This window comes from Apodemus sylvaticus, chromosome 7 (assembly GCF_947179515.1).
Source record: "Apodemus sylvaticus chromosome 7, mApoSyl1.1, whole genome shotgun sequence".
NCBI classification, from domain to species: Eukaryota; Metazoa; Chordata; class Mammalia; order Rodentia; family Muridae; genus Apodemus; species Apodemus sylvaticus.
The window spans coordinates 62,670,701-62,697,622 of NC_067478.1; the positions used below are offsets into that span (position 1 = coordinate 62,670,701).

At 40.7% G+C, this 26,922-nt stretch overlaps 1 protein-coding gene and 2 pseudogenes across 5 annotated transcripts in view; 2 read left to right on the plus strand and 1 right to left on the minus strand.

The window, feature by feature from the left end:
* The window catches only part of Herc1 (HECT and RLD domain containing E3 ubiquitin protein ligase family member 1), a 165,075-nt gene extending 149,700 nt beyond the window's left edge, over positions 1-15,375 (minus strand). For all 5 annotated transcript variants that reach the window (XM_052187967.1, XM_052187969.1, XM_052187968.1 and 2 more), the window contains exon 1: positions 15,186-15,375. The gene's annotated coding sequence lies outside the window, so the exon portion shown is untranslated. The remainder of the gene's footprint in view (positions 1-15,185) is intronic.
* On the plus strand, positions 6,044-6,140 carry LOC127690252 (uncharacterized; annotated as a pseudogene).
* LOC127688879 (60S ribosomal protein L6-like) lies at positions 6,150-6,697 on the plus strand (annotated as a pseudogene).
* Positions 15,376-26,922: the final 11,547 nt, after the last annotated feature.

Below are 26,922 nucleotides of genomic sequence, written 5' to 3' on the forward strand. Positions count from 1 at the left end.
AACTCCAGTTCAAATAACTGTACCCCTAATCTATTATTTTATTTATTTAATTTTGTATGTATGAGTGTTCTGCCTGCATGGCACCATGCACCTGCCTGCCTGGTGCCTGAAAGCCAGAAGAGAATGTCAGAACCCCTGGAATTAAGAGTTAGGGGAATTCTAAGCCATTGTGTGGGTTCTTGGAACCAAACCCAGGTCCTCTGCAAGACCAAGTGCCTTTCACTACTAAATCATCTCTCCAGTCCTTTTCCCCAACTTTTAATAAACCTAATGCTCCACTTCTGTGCCTTTGCTCACACTACTCTGTATGATTAAGGGTCCTCACTTAACTAATCTATTCCTATCAAAATTCATACATCAAAGGCCTATTGAGAAATGTCTCTCTTCAAAAGCCTCTACACTGCAATCACCCTATGTCCACCGATACAGACTGGATCAAATCTTCCTTGTTTATCTTTGTTCAGACAGATAAGACATATCCTATTTTACCTGGCTTTTTGTTCTTATTTATGTGTTGTTTTTACATTCTGGCCCTTCCTACTCCACAACTAGTTATGACTTTCAAGACTGGTACTCTCCTAATGTTTTGTCCTATCAGCTACTGGCACCCACCTTTCTCAGGAAGAACTCTGTAGAGGATGAATTAATTTTGGCTTCATAATTAATCTACAATGAAATATTAAAACTAGCCACACTGAGGCTATTAAAAATAAATCAGGTAACAGGGTGCCTTCATCCTTTTTATTTTAAGTTGGAATAGTGTACCAGATGTTGCATTTTTGTTTCTATGAAAATGCAAAAGCTTTAAAGCAAGTCATTTCCTAGAGCATTTTCATAATACTCCCCCATCTTTTGTTGTTATTTTGGTTTTTGTTTTTCAAGACCAGGTTTCTCTTATGTAGCCTTGGCTGTCCTAGAACTCACTCTGTAGACCAGGCTGGTCTCAAACTCAGAGATCCACCTGCCTCTAATCCTCCAGTGCTAGGATTTAAAGGCAAGAGCCACCACCACCCAGCAATCCCCCCACCTTTTAAACTTATTATATTAGAATAAAGAAGGGCACTGGTAAAGTGGGAGATGTAAAAGAAATTACGACCTTTATTTCTCAAGTCCTTCCCACCCCACAAAACTTTTTCCTCTAAGGCTACCAGTCCTAACCAATACACTGGCATCCATTTGTCCAGCTCTGGTTCCCAAGGTCTTCATGCTTCCTCAAGTTTACAGGTATTGATAGCTTCTCAAAAGTGCTGTCTTAGGAATGTCACAATTCTGTTCCTTTTCTTAAGCCAAAATATCAACTTATCCATTTATTTCTTGCCAGGACTGCAATGATCAAGCTCCATACAAGAACCCCTCAGTCTACTTAGGATCGATCACAAACACTACCTTCCTTCCACAGCCTACCAAATACTGACCATGCCATGTACTTCTGCCATCTCTGCTTTAGTCAGACAGTCATTCCTGTCAAGCCGTATTATCACTCAATGAATTCTCTGTCACCTCTTGCCTCTTGAAATATCTAACTCTTTGCCCTAACAACTCCTGTACTTCCTTCAGGTCTAATAACTCAGAGCCGACCTTCACCTCCTGTATCTTTTACATGGAACCATGAAAATAAATATTTGAGTGTTGCTTTCTATACTCCCTATTTGTTAACCACATATCTAATAAAGATAGTAACAAAAGCTATTTTAAGTTACCTGTGTATTCTTTCATAGAACATGTGAAGTTTAGTAACCAAGTGGCCCTCTTGATGAAGTAGTCAGACAGCCAGTTTTATAATCTGAAATACAGTATCTTTTTTTATACTTTAACAATAATAAACATGTATTTATTTTAAAACTATCCTTTGCTGTGCATATAACCTTATCATTTATTAAAGGCAAAGGCAAATTTACACAGTAATGAGGTGGCTATTCTTGTTTTTAAATAATGAACTAAATCTTGGCTGAATATTTGATACAACAGGAAATAAAGCATGCTCAATATTTCTCATATTCGATTAGTGTGGAGGTTTTTTCAACATTTTTTATTCGATATAATTTATTTACATTTCAAATGATTTCCCCTTTTCTAGCCCCCCATTCCCCGAAAGTCCCACATATCTAATAAAGAGCCCCTTTCTCTCCCCCTGTCCTCCCACCCACCCCTTCCCACTTCCCCGTTCTGGTTTTGCCGAATACTGCTTCACTGAGTCTTTCCAGAACCAGGGGCCACTCCTCCTTTCTTCTTGTACCTCATTTGATGTGTGGATTATGTTTTGGGTATTCCAGTTTTCTGGGTTAATATCCACTTATTAGTGAGTGCATACCATGATTCACCTTTTGAGTCTGGGTTACCTCACTTAGTATGATGTTCTCTAGCTCCATCCATTTGCCTAAGAATTTCATGAATTCATTGTTTCTAATGGCTGAATAGTACTCCATTGTGTAGATATACCACATTTTTTGCATCCACTCTTCTGTTGAGGGATACCTGGGTTCTTTCCAGCATCTGGCAATTATAAATAGGGCTGCTATGAACATAGTAGAGCATGTATCCTTATTACATGGTGGGGAATCCTCTGGGTATATGCCCAGGAGTGGTATAGCAGGATCTTCTGGAAGTGAGGTGCCCAGTTTTCAGAGGAACCGCCAGACTGATTTCCAGAGTGGTTGTACCAATTTGCAACCCCACCAGCAGTGGAGGAGTGTTCCTCTTTCTCCGCACCCTCTCCAGCACCTGCTGTCTCCTGAATTTTTAATCTTAGCCATTCTGACTGGTGTAAGATGAAATCTCAGGGTTGTTTTGATTTGCATTTCCCTAATGACTAATGAAGTTGAGCATTTTTTAAGATGCTTCTCCGCCATCTGAAGTTCTTCAGGTGAGAATTCTTTGTTTAACTCTGTACCCCATTTTTTAATAGGGTTGTTTGGTTTTCTGGAGTCTAACTTCTTGAGTTCTTTATATATATTGGATATTAGCCCTCTATCTGATGTAGGATTGGTGAAGATCTTTTCCCAATTTGTTGGTTACCGATTTGTCCTCTTGATGGTGTCCTTTGCCTTACAGAAACTTTGTAATTTTATGAGGTCCCATTTGTCAATTCTTGCTCTTAGAGCATACGCTATTGGTGTTCTGTTCAGAAACTTTCTCCCTGTACCGATGTCCTCAAGGGTCTTCCCCAGTTTCTTTTCTATTAGCTTCAGAGTGTCTGGCTTTATGTGGAGGTCCTTGATCCATTTGGATTTGAGCTTAGTACAAGGAGACAAGGATGGATCAATTTGCATTCTTCTGCATGCTGACCTCCAGTTGAACCAGCACCATTTGTTGAAAAGGCTATCTTTTTTCCATTGGATGTTTTCAGCCTCTTTGTCGAGGATCAAGTGGCCATAGGTGTGTGGGTTCATTTCTGGATCTTCAATCCTGTTCCACTGATCCTCCTGCCTGTCACTGTACCAATACCATGCAGTTTTTAACACTATTGCTCTGTAGTATTGCTTGAGGTCAGGGATACTGATTCCCCCAGATTTTCTTTGTTGCTGAGAATAGTTTTAGCTATCCTGGGTTTTTTGTTGTTCCAGATGAATTTGATAATTGCTCTTTCTAACTCTGTGAAGAATTGAGTTGGGATTTTGATGGGTATTGCATTGAATCTGTATATTGCTTTTGGCAAAATGGTCATTTCATTGGATGCTGAAAAAGCATTTGACAAAATTCAGCATCCTTTCATGCTTAAAGTCTTGGAGAGAACAGGAATTCAAGGCCCATACCCAAACATAGTAAAAGCAATATACAGCAAACCGGTAGCCAGCATCAAACTAAATGGAGAGAAACTTAAAGCAATCCCACTGAAATCAGGGACCAGACAAGGCTGCCCCCTTTCTCCTTATCTTTTCAATATTGTACTTGAGGTACTAGCTCGGGCAATTTGACAACATAAAGAGGTCGAAGGGATACAAATTGGAAAGGAAGAAGTCAAACTATCATTATTTGCAGACGACATGATAGTCTACCTAAGTGACCCAAAAAACTCCACTAGAGAGCTCCTACAACTGATAAACAACTTCAGCAAAGTGGCAGGTTATAAAATCAACACAAGCAAATCAGTGGCCTTCCTATACTCAAAGGATAAGCAGGCTGAGAAAGAAATTAGGGAAATGACCCCCTTCACAATAGCCACAAACAGTATAAAGTATCTTGGGGTGACTCTTACCAAACATGTGAAAGATCTGTATGACAAGAACTTTTCAACATTTTTTTAAAAATCTGTATTTATGTTATTTATCTGTGTGGGTGCCTCTTTGTACAGATATGCAACTTGTGTGAACCTGGTGTCCATGGAGGTCAGAAAAAGGCATCAGATCCCCTTGAACTGTTGTTACAGATGGCTGGCTGTAAGCTGTCATATAGGTGCTGGCAACTGAACTTAGGTCCTCTCAAAGAGCAGCAGTAAGTGCTATTAACTATTTAAAATTACTTTTAATTTAACCATGGCAAAGAAGAAAGAAGCAGAATACACTAAATTAAATATAGATTCAAACCAGAGATACGAAATAAAGTTAACTCTTGTTGACAAAAAGTCAAAGCAAAACATAGTTACAATGTTTTAGTACCAAGTTTATGACATATAGCTATTTTTAGTCCTACTGTTTTGGGACAGGAGGGTGGCTCAGTGGCTTAAGGCACTGGATACCAATCCTGATGACCTGAGATCAATTTCCAAGATCCATGATATGACAGAAAAAGAGAACTGACTCCTACAAATTGTCCTCTGACTTCTACATACATACCTTGGTACAAGGGCTTTCCCCCAAACACACATATATGTGTAATAAATATAATTTAATTTTTTCCCAAGTAATAAAATATTACTATTTTTAATAAAACTTTTTTAATGTAATGATTCCAAACAATGGCTGCAGTCAAACATGAAAGTTTTCTTTCATTTTTTTTTTTTAATGTATGAGTACACTGTAGCTGTCTTCAGGCACAGGAGAAGAGGGCATCGGGATCCCATTACAGATGGTTGTGAACCACCATGTGGTTGCTGGGATTTGAACTCAGCAGTGCACTGGAAGAGCAGTCAGCGCTCGTAACTTCTGAGCCATCTCTCCAGCCCACATGTAAGTTTTCTAAACTATCAACGCACATGTTGTGTTTTTGTTGGGCTATTTTGTCTTTCCTTGTGAGAGACATCATTTTGTTCATTTTTAGCTGAATGAACAGATTCTGGGAGCCAGCCACAATTGCTGGGCTACAGAATAGTAACTGTCGATACACTTCTAATGAAAGAACCTTTGAAAACAAAAGAATAAATTACACAAGTCAAGTTAAACAATCTGTTACTCTAACAGGTGAGATTAATCCAGGATGCAAACAAACTACCAACATCTGCAGTTCACCTTAATTTGAAGTTGGGCTTTGGCCAGGACCCACAGGCTACAAAAGTAGATTTTATAAAACTGTTGGTCTGGACCCCATGGGTTCGCATAACTGAATGAGCAGGTTTCTGGATGTTTATCTACAAACATTTAATTCAAAATCAAACACATAATCAATCCAAGGTGTCTCTAGCAGTACTCGCTCATGCTGTAACACATGACCTCACTGCAGCCCTGGTTGTAAACACACAATATGTGTACTTTACAATGTGCAGAGTCATGACACAACATCAACCAAAGCTGCCTGAAATACCTGCTCAGATTCCAGACTAAGGTACAATTGCAATGATATTTATTGAACATATCAAGTTTTCTGCTATGTGGAAACATAATAGTTTAATTATGGAGAGGAAAAAAAGGGTTTTATGAGTTTCCTAAATGTAGCATGTAAGTATAAAATTAGTGTATCTTAGGATTATATAGTACTAGAATATTTCATTTTAAAAATTGCTGTTTAGTCAGGCAGTGGTGGTGCATGCCTTTAATCCCAGCACTTGTGAGGCAGAGAGGCAGGCGGATTTCTGAGTTCAAGACCAGCCTGGTCTACAGAGTTCCAGGACAGCCAGGGCTACACAGAGCCTGTCTCGGGGGGGGGGGGGGGGGGGGGGGGCTGTTTAAGTGCTGGCTTCGGCAGCACAAACTTAAACGATACAGAGAAGATTAGCATGGCCACTGCCCAAGGATGACATGCAAATTCGCGAAGCATTCCATATTTTGAGGGACAAAAATGGTGACACCTGGGTGGTGATGCTTCGAAAAAATGCCTAGGTATTATCCTACCGAAGATGTGCCTCAGAAGCTGCTGAGCTGTGGCAAAAAGCCCTTCAGCCAGCACGTGAGAAGGCTGGGCACCAGCATCACTCCAGGACTGTCCTGATCATCCTCACTGAGTGCCACAGGGGTAAGAGAGTAGTTTTCCTGAAGCAGTCAGGCAGTGGCTTGCTACTTGTGACTGGACCTCTTGCTCTCAACAGAGTTCCTCTGCACAGAACACACCAGAAGTCTGTCATCGCCACCTCTATAAAAGTTGATTATTAGCGAGATTAAAATCCCCAAACACCTGACTGATGCTTACTTACTTCAAGAAGCAGCAACTGCATCAGGAGGGCGAGATCTTTGACACAGAGAAGGAGAAACTCGAGATTATAGAGCATTGAGAGGCTGACCAGAAAACTGTGGACTCAAAGATTAAAGGTAGCCCTCATCTCCAGGGCTACCTGCAATCTCAGTTCTCCCTGACAAATGGGATATATCCTCACAAACTGGTGTTCTAAATTGCTAACAACCTAATGAAACAGCTTCGTATGAAAAAAAAATTGCTGTTTAAGTTTCTGACTTGAGTTTCACAAATAAATAATGAATTAATTTTGGTCTGAAATTAGGACAGAATTTCCCACAAGTTCTGAAATAGCCTTAAAGATATTTCTGCCATTTTGAACATGTTAATATGAAGATAAATGTTGAAGATTTTCTATACCTTCAGTAGCTATATTCAGCCAAGTTTTATATCCACAAGTTCTGAAATAACCTTAAAGATGTTTCTGCCATTTTGAACATGTTAATGTAAAGATAAACCTTGAAGATTTTCTATACCTTCAATAGCTATATTCAGCCAAGTTTTATATCTACCTTATAGTACACAAATTTATTTTCATTTTTAGTAAGACCTATGTATACCAAAAAACTGTTTTATAATACATTTATGAAATTTTATCAGTAAATGATCTGTATGTTTTATATAGCCATGTATCAGATCATGTAAAAATTTCTCAGGAGGGCTAGTAAGATGACTTATTAGGCCTGACCACTTTTATTTTTATTTACTAAAACAACATTCACAGAAAAGACAGTGTAGATTTGCAAGCAACATTGCCATCACTGTTACTTTCTAGTAATATGGGCTTCTAGAATTTATTATCAGCAGGTTTACTGCGTAAGCACTCTAGTACACTTAGTGCCTAAGCAGGATTAGTTTTATCTTGTGTACAAAAAAAACAAGTCCTGCCTACTCACTCTGAAATAAGGAACCAAAAGATGGCAAAGAAAAGGGAGATGGCAATTAGAATGTTGTAAAACAAAACAAAAAATAACTTTGAAAGAAGAGAAAGGCATCTTAAATAATAGTTTAAGAATGCAAAATATGCTGGGCAGTGGTGTCCCACGACTTTGATCCCAGCGCTTCAGAGGCAGAGGCAGGCAGATTTATGAGTTCGAGGCCAGCCTCAAAGAGAGTGAGTTCCAGGACAGCCAGAGCTATACAGAAAAACCCTGTCTCTAAAAAAAACAAAAAAACAAAACAAAACAAAACAAAAAAAAAAAAAACCAAAATACTCTGCAGTTAAAATTTTGGAAAACAAAGTCACATTTTGTTAGTAATCAAATTACATTAAAGCTAAGTGATTCTGTGCAATTCAAAGCTCACTTTCTCTATTTAGTATACCTATTCTTACTATCTCAGAACAATTTTGATGTAGCCAAAACATTTGAAATTGTTTCAAAATGGGTAAGGGAAACAGAGCACACCAACATTTATGATATGTCACTACTGCTGTACCTTACATCTGACCACTCAGAAGCTTCTAGACTATCTTTACCAAACTTCCAAAAGGGTAGGAAAGTAAGGCAGGGGAAAAGAGGGAACGAGGAAAGGAAAAAATAGCGCAGTAAAGAAAGCAAATATGGACAGATGGCTCACTCCTATAACCTAGCATTCAGGAGCCTGAGACTAATTTTGTGGCTTGCCCAAGTTACACAGTGACACTATCTCAAAAAAAAATGAACTAAGGAAATGCCTCAGCCAATGCAAGTGCTTGCAACACATACTTGCAACATGAGCTCCAACATGTGCACCATGTAAAAAGCCCAATGCCATGGCACACATCTCCAAGCCCAGAACTTGTACGTACATATATATACACACACACACATTTTATAACTATGTGAAATAGGTATTTTTAAATTGTTTATTTAATATCATTTCACTAAAAATATACAGTATACCTTAAATTTATACAATAAACCTGAAATGAGAGAGAGGGAGGGGATGTAATTCCAGGTTATCTACATAGCCTGAGCAAAACCTTGGGTTCAACCCACATACAGCAAATTGATTAATAAATTAGCTGATTAAGAGACCACAAATTGTGGGGCAGTGGTGGTGCACGCCTTTAATCCCAGCACTTGGAAGGCAGAGGCAGGTGGATTTCTGAGTTTGAGGCCAGCCTGATCTACAGAGTGAGTTCCAGGACAACCAGGGCTACACAGAGAAACCCCTGTCTTTGGGGGGGGGGGGGAAGAACCACAAATTGATAAACACGTTCAAGCTCCAGAAATCAAGTGTTACTTGAGGTCTGTATTAGCTTCAAAAACATTCTAAGACTGCACAGACCTCTACTGGTTCTATTTACAATCAAGCACCTACCATGTTTTCCTTAGAACCATTAATTATCCAGCCAATAAAATATAGTCTCCTTAAACGCAAGAATGTATCAGCTTGTTTGTCAGTACTGGGAATCACACCCAGTACCTAGCATATGACTGATTTTTAATTTGCATGTTCCTAACACCTGGGCAATGATATATCAAATACTTCTTTTGTTTGTTTTTGTTTTTGTTTTTTCAAGACAGGGTTTCTCTGTATAGCCCTGGCTGTCCTGGAACTCACTCTGTAGACCAAGCTGGCCTCAAACTCAGAAACCCACCTGCCTCTGCCTCTGCCTCCACCTCCCAAGTGCTGGGATTAAAGGTGTGCATCACCCCTGCCAGGCACCAAATACTTCTGATAATAAAAAATAGATATACACATGGTCACTTCCAGAAACATTGGTTATAACTACAAAATACAGAAAACAATCTAAGTGTCATACACAGATGTAGCTATATCTATGCAACTTTTTTTTTAAAAAATGAAATACTCTGGAGGCAGAAGTAGGCAGATTTCCAGCACAGCCTACAGAGTAAAACCCTATCTTTTAAAATAAGAATTAAAAAAAAAGAAAAGGAAGAAGAATCAAGAGTATGAAAATAATGTAACTTCAAAAGAATGCACCAATCTGTATCATTTCCAGGATACATTACTGATAAGCAAAAAAAGATGCAAGATTATGATAAACTCTTCATGTAAGAAAGGAACACACACACACACACACACACAGAGAGAGAGAGAGGCATGTGCACACAAAGAGGTAATAGGAAAGCAGGTAGCTGTCCCACAAAAAAGTAAACATAAGATGACAAACCCCAATACTACCACCAAAAAAAAAAAAAAAAAAAAAAAAAAAAAGCTCTACCTGGAATAATTGAATGACCCAGAAATTGCCTCCTAAGCATATACTTTAGAAAGTAAAAAATATATATGCCTATACACACAAAAATGTATATGGACATTCAAAGTAACATTATTCCCAGTAGCTGAGAGGTTTAAAAAACCCAAAATCCATCAACAGACACATGGATGAATAAAATGTGTTATATAGACATCATTCAGGCAGGGGAACAAAAACCTGAAGTGCTCATACATGCTGCAGCACAAATGAACTCTGAAAAAAATTACACTAATCTAAAGAAATCAGGAACAAAAGACCACATATTATACAGTTCCATCTACATAAAATACTTAGAATAAACAAACCCACATAGAAAGTAGAACAGAACACAGACAAGGGAAATGACTGCTAATGATCACAAGGTTTCTTTTGGGGGTAATGTTCTAGAATTAGACAGAGGTGATAAGTGGTACAGCATTGTGAATATACTTTTAAATAAAAACAAAAATAAAATAAAAAACTATAACAGCCAAGTCCTGTAACCCTGTACTTAGAAGGAGCCAGGAGAACCTAAAGTTTTAGGCAAAGGGAGACCTATCTGAAAAGAAAGGAAGCAAGCAAACAAACCTGGCTAGTAAACTTTAAAGGAAGAGTTTTGATAAGGCAAAGTGGTATAGCCTTTGAATAAAGGCAGTTGAATTTGAATAGAGGCGGTTGAATAGAGGCAGTCTGAACTTGAGGCCAGGAATCTGAGGCCAGCCTGAGCAACATATTAAGAGTTTGTCTCAAAAATTATGTATGAGTTTTATGCTATGTGGTTTGTGTGTCAGTTAAAAATTATTTAAGAGAAATAATAGAAAATGTAGTGGCTGGTGAGAGGGCTAAGCAAGTAAAGGTGCTTATCATTAAGCCTGATGACCTAAGTTTGATCCCTGAGACACACGTAAGCAAAAAGCAATTCCAAGTTGTCCTCTGACCTCCATATTTGTACCATGGGCTGCAAACACAGGTTTAATGTTTTTAAATGCATATAATCTGTTCATTTTGGTGAAATAATTGAGAAAGAGATAAATAGGAAACTAAATTTAAACTCTGGATTCCGTAATGAACATGGGAAAGAGGTAGAAACAAAGATACAGAGGAATGTGACAGTAGGATAGAGGGACACTTCTGAGTAATCATTTTAAATAGTAAAGTCAAACAGCAGTGGCATTCAGTAACTGTACTGTTTCACAAACCAAAACTAACAATAATGCCACATAGAATGATACAAGCCTATAAGTGTTGATTATCCCAACACTTAGGTTGGAGCAGGAGAATACCAAGTTTGAGCCCAGTGTGAAATACTTGGGAGATTCTATCTGAAGTCACCACCATCATCATCCATAACAATAATTAGTTAACATCAACCAGGACTGAGATCAATCAAAAGAGAAAACAAAGAAGCAACAAAGGAACTGAACTGCACTGCCCTGCACTAAAGTAATACAGCCACACTAAAGAGAACAGAGAATAAACTAGCCTAAATAGCTAAAGCTAAAGCTAAAAACTACACACAGATAATCTTGTGAATATGTTTCTTAAGTTAGCAAGTAACTATCTAATGGATACTCTACAAGTTAGCAAATATGATACTGAGATCCAGGCTTCTGTCACAGAAAGAAAATACAAATAAGGAGTGACAGGTCAGAGCAACCTTGTAGTGTTGTAGAGAAAGGTATTGATATAAACTCATGGTCATTAACACATAGAGGAATAAATATAGTTGTCCTTCAGTACCTTCAGAGGATAGGTTGACAAAAGGAAATCATGAGTAGAAAAGGGTTAAAAAATCCTGCATTGTATTTGTTTATAACCTACCCATAACATAGCAGATTATGTCTTATATTTAATAGACTATAAACAATTATTTTACTGGAGTAGGTGAGATGGTCAGTAGCTAATGGTGCTTGTCATCAAGGCTCTCAATCTGAGTTGGGTCCCCAAGATCCACATGGTGGAAGAAAAGAATCAACTCCTACAAGCTGTCTTTTAATCAACACACATACACACACACACACACACACACACACAGTGGCCAAAGCTGAAGCAATGTGACCAACATAATACTATCATATTGGACAACAGTCTGTAGAATCAAATGAATACCCACATTACCATAATGATATAAAGAACTAAATTAACAAATGTTCTTTGACAGATGAAGTCCAATTCATACATATAAGAATAAGGAAACTACAAATACCATAACTGTGTATGCTACAATACAAACAAGGGAGAAAGTTTGAGAGAAACAGTCTACAGTTTTGAAGAACCTCCTACAAGATATAATATATCAAAGAGACTACAAAGGGACAAATAGCACCCTCACTTAAAATATCTCAATAGAAACCACCAGAACAAATGATCAAGGTTAAAACATCAATAACCGGGCTGGTGAGATGGCTCAGTGGTTAAGAGCATTGGCTGCTCTTCCGAAGGTCCCAAGTTCAAATCCCAGCAACCACATGGTGGCTCACAACCATCCTAAGAAGATCTGATGCCCTTTTCTGGAGTGTCTGAAGACAGCTTCAGTGTATATAACAATAAATAAAATAAATAAATCTTTAAAAAAATATAATCAATAACCAGACACATCAATACCAATATATGCATTGATACAGATCATTATAATCAAAACATACAAAACTTCAATCTAATCATGAAAAAATGTCAAATGAGCCAAAAATGAGAGTATTTCTACAAAAAGTAAAAAATAAATAAACAAACAATACTCAAAAAGTCATGAGAAACTTAGAAACTGGCCAGGAGTAATGACTCTTTGACCCAAGACAGTCAGATCTCTTTGAGTTCAAGATCAGCCTGATCTACAAAGTAGGGTCCCATCTCAAAAACACAACAAAATCCCAAACAAGCCAGTATGGCATTACTGTATCCTCGGTATTCTCAGTACTTAGAGGGAGAAGCAGGAGGGTCAGGAGCTCATGACCAGTCTCAGGTAGAGTCAAAATCAGCCTAAGCTGTACAAGCTCCTGTATCAAAAAGAAAAAATAAGAATAAACCTAATCATCATCTGATTTAGGCATCACATTTATTTGCTGGTAGATCTCCTCTGGAATATTCCCATTAATTTATAAGGGCCAGTAGGAAAAAGTAAAATGAGAAGGGCATCTATTAAGTACCTATGTTGTGCTTCTTTTAGTTTAAAAAAAAAAAAAAAACCTAGCTGAAGTGACTTTACTGACTTTACAATATCCTTTTAAATGACTCAGCCAATATTTTCTGTTCAGGATCTTGATAATATTTAGAAAGTATCCCTAACAACCTGTTTTGTGGGTACATTAAGGCAAAAGTTTTATATACAGTGAAAAATAATTGTTTGTTGCTTTTATGGTTACCTACAAAATTTCAAGGGCTTGTTCACATGTTATTAGCCAAGACTTCCCTGAAAATCTTGATCATTCTGCCTCCACCTAAAGCTCAAGTTTTGTTTCACAAGTACCCTTTTTACACAATTTTCTGCTTTATCCCAAACATAGCATCAACCTCATTTACATTCTAAAAGTCCACTTTAAAATCAGCTGCCCACGGAACCCAGGCATTTGCTCACAGCACTAAGACTTCTCACTATTACAAACATCATCTACTAACCAGTCCAACTCAAAAAACAGCACATTCTCCTTTAATGTGTTATCCATTTAAATGTGAGATCCATTTGAATAAAACGGTATTTTCACATGTTTACATTAATGAGATTAAGTGATGCATTTGCCTTCTCCTCCATGTACCGCCAGCACAAGTGCACAGAGAAAATACATGACCAGCAAATCAAGTGATCAGTGTTAAAAGTATATGGCAAGACCAGAAATTTAAGAAGTGATAAGAACCCTAGGGAAAGCAAAATTCATAAAAGTTGCTGATCCAAGAGTCCTTAAAAGGCCATCCATTTCAATGTCAACTGATAATCTATCCTACTTTTGAAAGACGCCATATTTCCAACCTTCCTAGATATTTCTGCCATACAATCCTATCATGTGATTTGGGAAAAACATAACTGTTCTTTGTCCTACATTATGCTGTTTTTTTCCTCAAATAACATAACAAAATATTTTAGCTTATTTCTAAAATATACAAATATACAAGTGCAGAGGACAAGCATGCATCACATATGTGCATTTATGCATAATACAGGCACTCAGGACATTCACTTTTGCCTGTATAAACACACAGGTATGTAAACATATAATCAAAGGTATATCACCATCAATTTTTTTAAAACTTTGAAGCTTACTTTCTCCTCATCATAATTTTTCTTTGCTTTACATAAACACTGTCCCAATTTAGAGGGCTTAACACAAACAAAACTATATCTAAAAAGAACAATGTTAAAGCTACTGGAGCAACAATCATTTTGGAAGAAGGCACAATAAAATATGGTGACAGCGGGGAACAGCCAGTGATAATGAACAAGAAACCGGGTTTAATCAAGTGGGCCAAAGGAATGACTCAAATAAAACAAATCATTATGGGAACATACATAAACTAAGGTATCATTCAAGGACAAGCCAGGTACTATTAAAAAACAAAACATAAAGGGTCTGTTAGAAATATATCAAGCTATTAACAGCGAAATGGAGATGGGTTATTAATTCGTTGGAATTCACTCTTATTTGATTACCTATATACACCTTTAAAGTATTACACACATTTTTAAAACTAACGTAAATGGAGGTTCTGTCCCTGTGCTTCACAGCTAACATATACATGCATGCATACATATATGCATTTATACATGCATACATACATATATCACGTCTTTACATCATCTCCTGGGAGAGGTAAGTACAAGGCTTCTGTCCTCTTGTCTCCCGGGAAGGAACCTGCCACCCATCACTGTTCCCAGGGTTAGCTCCTGTCATCATCACCATCCTCCTCTCACCCTGGAGACTACACAACTGTCACCTGTCTCCGCTCCAGGCAGCAAGGGCTTTAGAAATTGTTGTTTTATCCGATGAGAGATTTAGAGAAAGGTTTACCGAAACGGTGAGCAGCCCCCACCCAAAAGCACAGACAACGAGAAAGACACATGGTCTCAACCTCCACCCCTCCGAAGTCGGCCGTGGAAGCAGCGGAGTCGCGACTCTCCTCCAGATAAAGAGCGCGGAGAGCCGCTCCCCAGTCCCGGTCCCGGTCCCAGCGGTGGGAGCGGCGCTCGTTAGCGGATAAAGGGGAGAAGGTCACAGACGTGGCCCCTGAGGAGCTGAGGGACGCAGACTGCAAGCTTATTCAGGGGCGGGTCCCTCGGCCCTCCGGCAGGTGGCACGGCTTCTAACAGGCTTCCAAGGGACCAGGGGTTCCTCAGGCCTCCGCCCGCTGTCCACCGGGAGCCGGCAGCCTCGCTCGGCAGGCGGCCCCGGAACGGCCCCGAGCGGCTCGGCCGGGCCAGCCAAGCACACATTCGGGAGGTCGAGATAGCGAAAGAGGAAGGGTTACCTACCGTACGCGGGTCGAGAGCTGGCGGCGGTGGGGTGCGGGTGCGGCTCCGGCACTCGGCACCGGGCACCCGGCTGGCTAGCGGCTGCGCTAGCCGCGTCCTTTATATTTTTGCTGCAGCGGCGGCGACTTGTCAAAGGGAAAGACGTAAGAGGCGGCGGCGGCGGCAGCGGCGGCGGCAGGCGAGTCTCGCGGGACTCGTGGGGAACTCTCGCGAGATCAGGAGCGCTGGTCCAGCCTCCTCCGGGCCTCGCGCGGGAGGTGGGAGGCAACCTGAGAGGAAAAGGGAGAGAAGATGCCAGCTTAGGCGCTGAGGGGGAAGCGATGAGAACCTTGGGGGCCGGAAGATCCTCCCTGCGAGGACTCTGGGGACACTACCGCCCCGTGCCTCTTACCGCTGAGTCCTCGCGGAGTCACGTGTGCCCGTAGGGAACTAACAATTGGGGACATTTCACAAAGGACACTGAAGGATCAGGCGAGCATGGATGTGCTCAGGATGGGCACGGGTCAAAACGCTAGAAGATCCGGGGCCGAGTGCTGCGGAGGAACGTGAGGAAAAATTGGGGCCCGGCCACACCCCTTTATCTCGGCTGCGCGCCAGGCGCCCTACTCCTTTATCTCGCATCACAGTCTGCCCTTAAACCTTCTGGCTGGTTAAGTTTACGCCCAAGCAAGTGTTTAGGCTGACCAATTTCTGCCCTATCTGAGGATTGACCTTTAGTGGAGGCCTTGACCCTGACCCAGAGTGATGCACTCTGAGGACAATGACTAACTTGGTCATCTATCGCAACGTCTAGCATAGATGTAGGTGCTCAAATTGTTGAATGTCTCAGTACTTAGGACTCCCAATTTCACCATCGTAGCTACCTTCGGTAAAAGGTTTTTCTGGAGAGAGATCTCAGCGATTAAGAAGGCTTGTGCTTACAGAGGACTTGGCTTCCTTCCCTTCTCTGCACCCACAACCACTTGTAACTTCCAACAATCTTTTTAAAAAATAGTTTTTGCTTAAACACATATACACGGTATAAGCAGCTGGGTGGGGTGGCAATCTCTGTGAATTTGAGGTCAGTTTGGTCCACATATTGAGTTCCCCTTTGGTTCAATTGGAAATGTGTATCTTACAAATTTAGCCCAAGACAAAAGCTATAATTCTGGGCTCTCAACTTTGTGACTTTGAACGACTTGCTTGATTGGCTTCCCTGGACCTCAGTTCCTAATCTGTTCATTTTAAATATTAGTTATTATTACAGGGTTCCTCTAAGGAGTAAGGAAATTGCAATGTTTAAGATAGTTATGAGATAATCACTAAGTGGAACTTCTAATAGTGCATATAAAGTTCTGTGTATAAGATGTGTATTCTAGTCTAGGTATGAGAGGCAGATTAGCATGGAGTGATGTCACTGTTGCTAATGCTTTTTATAGTCTCAGATACTTGGTTTTGGACCTGGGGATAAGGGACCGAGGTGCATATTTTTCATAACAAAGCAGACCTGAGCCGGGCAGTGGTGGCCCACGCCTTTAATCCCAGCACTTGGGAGGCAGAAGCAGGTGGATTTCTGAGTTCCAGGCCAGCCTGGTCTACAGAGTGAGATCAGGACAACCAGGGCTACACAGAGAAACCCTGTCTCGAAAAAAACAAAAAAATAAAAAAGCAGACCTGGCCTCCAGATTCCACCAGCTCCCCTCAGTTCCTACCTGTCATACCCTGCCCCCAAATATGAGCTTTCCAGCCCAGGGGCTGGGTTGCCCTTCCCCCAGAGGCTCCTCCCTATATAATCCAGACATTTTGTACTCTCATGCTCTCCCCACCTTCTCTCTCCCCCTCTCTCCCTCCTCCTCCTCCTCCTCCTCCTCCTCCTCCTTCTTCTTCTTCTTCTTCTCCTCCTCTTCTTCCTCCTCCTCCTCCTTCTCCTCGTCCTCCTCTCTCTTTCTCTCTCCCTCTTCCTCTCTCCCTCTCTCCCTCTCTCCCCTTTTCTCTCCCTCCCTCCCACTCTCCCACTCACTGCCTTGTAGACTTGAGTTCTGTTCCCAGCAAGAGTCTCCCAACTGGCTAGAACTCCAGCACCAGAGATCTGACACCTCTGACCTTAGCAAGCAGCCTCATTCACATGTCTGTGCCCCCATACAAATATGTGCATAGACACAATAGATGTAATTAGAAAAATAATCATTTTTAAAAAGAAGTTTCCTCCTCCGTAGGAGACATGCAAAGAACTAGATACAATTGAGTCCAACAGCACACAATTACTTTTTAAATTTTCACTTATTTTTATCTTTTGTGTAAAGTGTTTTGCCTGTATACGTGTCTGTGTGCCACCTGCATGCAATGTCCACAATGGCCAAAAGATGGATCCCCTGGGACCTAGCATTACCCGCCACTGTATGGGCCACAACGTAGGTGCTGGGAATCAAACCTGGGTCCTCTAAAAGAACAGCCAGTGGCTTAACAGCTGAGCCATTTCTCCACCTCAGATACAATTATGAATCAGTGTCGGCAAGGAAACTCTACTTTTCACCATTACTTTGACCATACCACTTTTTCCAAACACAAGAACCCAAATCAACACTTGTTAAAGCCTGATCATCAGCCTCCTGCCTCTACCACATCATTCCACATAGATCTCCCCTAGAAAAATAGAAACATGTTCTCAAGGCCAAGGCCTCCCTGTCATAATGGATCCTTGTCCTGTTAGCTCTCTGAGCTGTACACCATGGCCACACCAGAAAGGCCACTCTCCCACCTCGCACATGCTGCCAGTGCCCTCCCATGGTCCACTGTGACTCCTGCGCCACAGTCAGGAACTGCAAAGCCAGAAGAATGTGTCATTCCCATCTACCTATAAGATATGTTTAGCTCTTAAACAAAAACTATAGCTAAGTTGGAAGCAAAATCAGAAGAGTAAAAATAGGGGAGGAAAGGGAAAAGCTAAAAGGATTCAGAGAATATGTTGAGCCATGACTCTGAAAACAGAAACTTGTCAATGCAAGAGTCCACAGACAGGAGTCCTGCTGTCTCATGAAATCTCAACCTGCCTTGCCCTTTCCACAGCCTGTGCGTAATGGGCTTTCTCCTAATTCAAGAGTATGAAAGTCAAAAAGCCAAATGTGGTGGTACACACTGTTAATCATAGCACTGGAGAGGCAAAGGCAGGCAGATTTCTGTGTGTTCAAGACCAGCTTGATCTACATAGAGAACTCCAGACCAGCAAAAGGGACAGTAAGACTCTCAAAAGGAAAAAAAAAAAAAAAAAAGAAAGAAAGAAAGAAAGAAAAGAAAAAAGAGTTAAAGAATGTAGGAAATTATCTGAGACATTTTCATTTATTCACTTAGCATGTCTCCACTAAGGGACAGTTATTAGTCAGACACAGTATATGAGGCTCTAAACAGACTGTTGACAAGCTTTAACACCTACCCTCAAGGAGGTTTTGGTCTAATGGAGATAACAGGAAGAGAATAGGTCACTACAGTAACCAGCAGGGCACCGTACAAATAGGAAAGGTGCAGGGGAGGAAGCCAGTGAGAGAAAAGGCAAAGGGAGCTAAGAGGCTGATGAATCTGTAAGTCAGCTCCAGAATGACTTCAGCAAATCACTCTGTTGTGGGTTATGAATTCTGCTTTGTTTTAATAAAGTACACAGCTCCTAAACCATTGGATATGGGTCTTTGATGTGGAGTCATTACACACACCTATTAGCTTTGAAGAAAGATAGGATTAATGGAGGAAAAAAATCATAATTAAATGTTGGGAACCAGCGAGTTTGGCTCAACATCCCCAGCTGAGCTGTTTGCACAGGTTTCTTGAGAGCAAAACATCCCATGGCTTAGCTTGATTCCTGCCTTCCCACCCAGTGTGATACAGACTTCCCAGGTGCCTGACCTATGGCTATAATTGTTTTCTCCTGTTCCCTTCCCTGGCCTCTAGTATATATATTGCTGGTCTCTCAGTAAAGCTTTGGCATTCTCCTTACAGAATGACCATGTCTGTGTTTTCTGTTAATCCCCCAGGTCTATGCCTGATACTTGGTACCATGGCAGTGCGAGCGCTGTCAATTAAAAACATTTTGTTCTTACAGCTTGTGTTTAATCACGTAAAGAGAGAACACATTCCACTTTACATGCTTGGTCCCTTAGGCCAGTCTTCCTAATCCAGGTAATACTGCAACAAAGAGCCCAAGAGACATTTCCAAAACATGACAACAATACCTACACTTAGCTTATGGTCTATTTATACTTACTTATAGATGTCTTTGGTTCTTGGTTTGTTTTTTGGTTTTGTGTTTGTTTTTGGAAAGAATTTGGTCGTGTATCTTACTTAGTCTGACCTCAAACTTAGAATCCTCCTGCTTCAGATTGCCAGGTGCTGGGATTACAGGTGAGTGCCGTCATATCCAGCTGTTTTGTTGTTTGTGGTATTTGTGATCTAACTCAGAATTCTCGCCTCTACTCAGCAAGGTTATAGGGGAGGAAACCTATATAGGTTTGCCTTACTGTGTCGGCTTACTTATTTTCACAGTGCTTGGGATGGTTCCAGGGCCTCATGAACTCAAAGCAAGTACTCTGCAACTGAGCTACATCCCTAACCCAAGACAGCTGTTAACACTTTGTTTGTGATCATAACGCCACCAAAAAATTTTAAAAAAAGAAAAGAAAAATAAAGAAAAACCTCTAAAAGTAATTATTGCAACTATTAAACATTTATTATTAACCATACGTTATGCTAGAAATGTAGGTGTTCAAATCATGTACATAAAAAAAAAAAAACTAAACAGTCAAAACTGGAGCCTATCCCTCTATCTGCGTCATAAGTTGTCAGTGAAGAGGCAGGAGGATCTGCTGAAGGTTTGAGGCCAGCCTGGTCTACATCATTTCAGGGTGGTCAGGCCTATAGCAAGATCCTATCTTTAAGAAGACAAAAAAGAAAGGAAGGAAGGAAAGAAGGAAAGGAAGGAAGGAAAGGAAAAGCTGGACTGCAAGGGTGGGTGCCTAACTGAAACTTGTTGCTCCTACAGTACTGCCCCTCCAGGGAAAGGATGTCTGCAAGGGCTGCATGTTTATTGTGCCTTGATATTCATGGACCTTTAATAGCTAACTTAGTAGGTTCTCTCCTAAGAACCTACTTAGGAGAGATGTGCCTATCATTCTCGGGAAAAGTAAAATTTGGAATTGACTAATTCTACAGGCCAATTAAAATTAATTTTAAAAAAGCAGAGTGTAGCAGAGTGTAGCAGAGCTGCATAGCAAGGTCAAGACTGTATCAATTTGGTATGTATTTTTAAGAGCCAAAGACCTGCATGGAAAATAGCCATCATGACAAAGTAACACAATACAAACCAAAAGATGGCTAAAGGTGAACAATATTCGCACAACATAGGAGATCTGCTGAACACGGAATTTTGTCTAGGTGCTAGAGTTAGAGAAGAGAGCTCACAGCTATATATAAAATTTACACATTCTCATAATAACTCATTCTCAGAAAAAAATCTCCAAGCCAAAAAGTTTCCTAGAATTTTTGTTAACTACATCTACAGATGAGAACACACTCATTACCTCTTTTTTTTTTTTTTTTCACTAACAGGTAATTGACCTACCAAAGAGGTTTGAAAAGAAGTGGAGATACAAAAATAGGACCCAAGATTGGCAAGTGCTTCTTTTAGAAATAAAATTCCTTCTACCAAATGCAAAACATACACGGTTCCCACTTGAACTCTACATCCTCAGCAAAATATCACTTGTGTCAGGACATAAATAGTATTAGAAACTTCCTTTATGTGCTGGAGAGATCTCTCAGTGGTTAAGAGCACTGACTGCTTTTCCAGAGGTCCTGAGTTAAATTCCCAGAAACCACATGGTGGCTCACAACCATCTGTAACAGGATCTGACACCTTCTTTTGGTGTGTCTGAAGATACCTACAGTGTACTCACATACATAAAATAAATAATTCTTTAAAAAAAAAGAGAGAGAGAAGAAACTTCCTTTACAAGACAATGCCTAAGTCTGGAATACAGTAATCATTTCTACTGTCTGATTTTGGGTTGTTTTTTTTTTGTTGTTGTTGTTGTTGTTGTTGTTTTGGTTTGGTTTGGTTTTGGTTTTGTTTTTTTTTTTTTTTTTGGTTTTTTTGGATTTGGTTTTTTTCAAGACAGGGTTTCTCTGTATAGCCCTGGCTGTCCTGGAACTCACTCTATAGACCAGGCTGGCCTCAAACTCAGAAATCCACCTGCCTCCCAGAGTACTGGGATTACAGGCGTGCGCCACCACTGCCCAGCTCTATTTTCTGATTTTAAAAAATGATTTCATTGTTTCTTTTGGCTTTGGAAGAAGGGCAGGATTTCCTAGCCCAGGCTAGCTTGGAACTTGCTATGTAATTGGGGCTGGCCTTGAACTCCTGATCTTTTTGTCTCTCCTTCCAAAGTACTTGGATTAGAGGTGAATGCTACCACTTTTGCTTGGGGATGTTACTGTTTTTAAGATAGGATCTTCTAAGCCTGTTGTAGCTGGCCTAAACTCACACTTCCCATACTAGCCTCAAACTCCTTATCTTCCTTCCCATCATACTTGATAATAATAACTTTTATTATTTTAATTAAATGTGTGTGTGTGTGTGTGTGTGTGTGTGTGTGTAGTGGAGTCCTACATAAGAACAAGGAACATTTGGGGCACAAGGAACAGCATAAACCAAAGTATCCCCAGGATCCACAGGCAGTGTAATTCAGTTATAGCCATCTGGTGCCAACACTATCCAGGTCTAGAACACTGAGTAGCAAAGGACAGAAACTCAAGCAGAACTTTCCTAGGTAACAATGAAGGATATTTAGCACAAGGGAATCAGACAAAAAGAGCTGTCCAGTGAGAGTGGGGCAGGAACCCACCCCCATAAAACTAGCATTTATGACAGAGTGCAGCCGACCCGATGGGTCTAGAGAGGAGTCAAATGTTGTGATGCTGTGCTTGGGGGATGCATACAAACTGAAATACGTGCAAGCACAGCTGTGGGGCAGGAAAATGCGTCACTCCAAAACTGTGCTTTCATTTGTTAGATGGTCGGCTTATACCATAGGGTTTCAATGTTCACAACAGAATTCTCAATTGATTAATATGTTAATCAATCAATAAATGTCACCTCAATCAAGATGTTGTGGAACACAGCGGAGCTCTAACATAGGCTAAAGAATGGTTACCCAAGATCCTTTGACATTCTAACCCCATGGCTTCTAATAAGTAACTCAACCAATCTCTGCCTCTACTTCCTGTTTCCTTTACAAAAAGTTATAGCAGCAATGACAGCTGATATTTTTTATTGATATTCCAGTCCCCCACTTGTTCTCTGCCCCCTCCCTCCTCTTCCTCCTTTTTTTTCTTGGTGCTGGGGACTGAACCTGTGCCCTCTTGTACATCTGATCTGTGAAGCCTCTCGAAACATTTTACAAACATTTCATTTTAAAATAAACATATACAACTCCATAAATCTGAGATAATCCCTGCTTACAGGGTTATTGTAAAGATTAAAGAATCTAGGTATGATTCATAGCCTCATTGCTTGGCCCACAGCCAACACTCCGTAGGTCATTATTTCTAATTATCTGTTGCCTGAAGAAAGAAAGGCCTTTCATTTCATGAGTGCCTGTGGCACCAGACACTTTGAGAAATCAAAACAACAGCAAAGGTAGGGAATCTTTATCTCTGATGACACCATGACCTACATCTCTGACAGAGAATCGATAGTTGGGGTATAGTTTAGAAGTTACTAAATAAAGTAAGTTGTGAAAAGAAATGAGAAGTGTGATTGAGGAATGTAAAATGAAAGGCGAGTCCTATGGCTCTGACATGGAATGTCCTCCTAAAGGGCTCATGTGTAGAAGGCGTGGTCCCCTGCTGGAGGAGTCAGCAAGTGGATCTGGAGACCTCTGATTTAATTGATGGCTGGATCTCTTGATGAATTCACAATACAGCATTATTAAGAGGTGGGACCTTGTTGGAAGAAATGCCTAAAAGATTTACCTTATCCCTGGCATCTTCTTCCTCTTTCTGCTGAGATCTCTGCCTTGCCATGGCCCAGGCACAACAGGGAGAGGGAACATGGACAGAGAGCTCTGAGCTGTGAGCTAGAATCAATCCTTCCTCCCTCCAGTCGATTTTGTGGGTACTTTATCACAGAGATTAAAGCTAACACACTTGGTTAGGTCTTTAGTTCCTAAAGGAATTGCCTTCCCACACAGTCTACCTATAAAATTCATATAAAGGAGCAGCCGAAGTTTCTCTTCTCTTTAACTTGAGTGATTTGAACTTTGTTAAACCACTGAGATTATCCAACAATGTGCTGGGCTGTGTGCTGAGCCATTCATACAATTAATCTTTACTTCCCCTATGGCCTGCAAGGTGAACTGTCTCCTGAGCTATAATTTAGAATGTACTGAAATAAACCAGTAAGGAAAATAATGCAAAATACGTGGAAAGTGGGAAATTGAGACATATAATTATGGACTGGCAAATGAAATTCGAGCCTTATGATTTTAATATGCGATGTCCCCCAAAAGGTACATATACATACATAGATACATAGATATACACATATACACACACACAAAGGTGCATATACATACATAGATACATAGATATACACATATACACACACACAAAGGTGCATATACATACATAGATACATAGATATACACATATACACACACACAAAGGTGCATATACATACATAGATACATAGATATACACATATATACACACACAAAGGTGCATATACATACATAGATACATAGATATACACATATACACACACACAAAGGTGCATATACATACATAGATACATAGATATACACATACACACACACACACACACATATATATATATATATAAAGAGAGAGAGAGAGAGAGCAAGCAGCATAGGCTAATGGTTACCCCAGGTCCTTCAACATTCTAGCCCAGTGACTTTAAATGAGTTAAATGAGTAACTCAACCAATCTTTACTGTGTGTTTGTGTGTGTGTGTGTGTAAACACACGCATGAATATGAAAAATGAACCTGGGTTTTGGAAAGGACTCTGTGAAAGTCACCAACTAATAAATAGCAAGACTTGGATTTAAGCACAGCTCTGTCACCCCTCAAAGGCTAAAATACAAACTAAGTCCTACTCTCTTTTTTTCTTAAGACTTTTTTAGTCATTTTATGTGAATACACTGTAGCTGTCTTCAGACACTCCGGAAGAGGTCATCAGATCTCATTGCAGAGTGGTTGTGAGCCACTATGTGGTTTCTGGGATTTGAACTAAGGACCTTCAGAAGAGCAGTCCATGCTCTTAACCTCTGAGCCATCTCTCCAGCCCAAATCCTACTTTCTTATCCATGAGAGCTAGTCAAAATATATGAATAACCAAGCTCTAAGAAACGGGTAAAATAATAGACATGGTCAACTTCCCTGCTCCCTACCTTTCTCCCATGTTCGGTCAGCTCTTGGACCTCAGACACCACCTCCAGGCTGCACAGGGTTATAATCTTCTCACTGCCCACTCCAAAAACAAACAAACACCAAAAATCCCCAAACGAAAACCTTTTCATCAAGATGTATCTGTCCTCCTCTACAGCGACATTTCCTTCGAAAAGGCTGAGTACCCCTCCTTCTCACTACTACATTTTTTATATTTTGAGTTGCGCTTCCTTAGCTGCTAAGCCAGTTGGAACAGACCTGTCTTCCTAACATTCAGGAGGTAGAGGAAGGAGGATTGTAAGTTCAAGGCCAATCTGAGCTATGTAATGAGTTCTAGTCCAGTTTGGACTACATGGGGCGAAGGTGTCTCACAAACCTAAAAGGATAGAGAGAGGAATTTCAGGGGCTAAGGTTAAGAGATACATCAGTGAAAACTGCAGGCCCTAGAAGAGAGGAAGAAATGAAAGAAATAGGCCTCTGCAAGTTCCCAGCTCCCACCTCCTCTCACGCCCCCAAGCCCCAATCCCTTATGATAGCTCAGGATGCTATCTATATAAGCTCAAAGTCTGGCCCTTCTTTGAACATCATATAATGTAAATAAAAATTTCCCTTGTTAATCTGTCTTATCTCAACTTAATTTTAAGTCTAATTAAAGAATCTAAGGGGGCTGGAGAAATGGCTCAGCAGTTATGAGCAGTGGCTGTTCTTCTGAGAAGTCTTGAGTTCAATTCCCAGCAACCATATGGGATCTGAACTATCTCTAATGGGATCTGAAGCCTTCTTCTGGTGTGTCTAAAGACAGTGACAGTCTTTATTTATGTATGAGTCTTTACTCATATACATAAAATAAAAATATTTAAAAAAAAAAAAGAACCTAGAAATTATTGTGAAATGCAATTCTAAAAATACCCAACAACCACACCTCTAGTAAGCATTTTACAAGGCAGCTTGATAGGTTACAACTTCATTGATTCCAGAAAGCAGAAAGGTCACAGATCTGGAGAACAGTTGTCTTGTACTAGCTTATTCTATTTAGGAGCTATTTACTTTCATTATGTGTATCTCACCTGATATCCTTATAATGAGCAGAAAAACCATGGTGTACCCCTATCCTCGGGGTACCTTAAAGGGGAGGATGCCATAGGAAGCACAGAGGATTGGGGGCACAGAACTCTGCCCCAGTGTAGACAGTGTTCCATTGGGCACTGTTGAAACCTGAAGCTTGTAGTTAAGGTTTCCTAGTTCTGCTGTAGTCTACCTACCTAATGCCTGAATCAATTTCTTGGGTAATCATGTTGATTTATGAGCTTCTTTGTGCTTTTAAGGAAATTAGAAAATAGTTTATTCTGAGCCAGATACAAATAATCATGGGTCAAGAACAAGCCCAATTTTTAGTTTCCTGAAAGCTGAGACTAAGCCAGCCCTGCTTGTTCAGAACTCAAGAAATTTGTGAGGAAGGAGTGAATGACATCTGAAACTCACAGCTGCCCCATTCATTCAACCCGAGCCCTAGACAAATCCACCAAATAAGATTTTCATCTGTCTCTAGCAAACTCAAAACACTTGTTATTCCCAAGCTAACTGAACTCTGCTGAGTCCAACAATAAGGTCAGAAAGAGTCAAGTCCAATGAGCAGCTCTGAACATAGATTCCCTCTCCCTTTCCTTCACCCCCCTCCCCCCTCCCCCTCCTTCTCCCTCTCCCTCCCCTTCCCCCTCCCCCTTCTCCTCCCTCCCTAACTCTCCCTCTCCTTCCCCTCCCCTCCCTCCCCCTCTCTCCCTCTCCCTCTCCTTCCCCCTCCCCCCTCTCCTTCTCCTTTCCCCTCCCCCTCCTCTTCCCTCCCCTCCCCCTCCTTTTCCCCTCCCCCTCTTCTTCCCCCTCCCTTTCCCTCTCTCCCTCTCTCTCCCCTTCTTCCTCTCTCCCTCTCTCCCTCTCCCTCTCTCCCTCCTCCTTCACCTCTCCTCCTCTCCCTCTCTCTCTCTCTCTCTCTCCCCCTCCCCTTCCCCACCCCCTCCCTCCCTCTCCCCCTCTTCTCCCTCCTCTCACTGTTTTAAGAATAAAACTTTCAAGGCCACTGCAAAAACAAGGGTAAATGGGTTTGCTTGGGACACAGTGATGCACTAACTACAGACAGACAGTGAAGGATGTTATCAAACTTTGAGCAGAGCCAGCAGTCCACAGAGAACTACTCACTGGCCTCTTGACCTCTAGAGATGGGAACAGACTCTTGGGTTTGCAAACCAAAGCCATTAAAGTAACTTTAACGCTTCGTGTAGCTAAATATTCCATGTCTGTATCAAGCTTCAT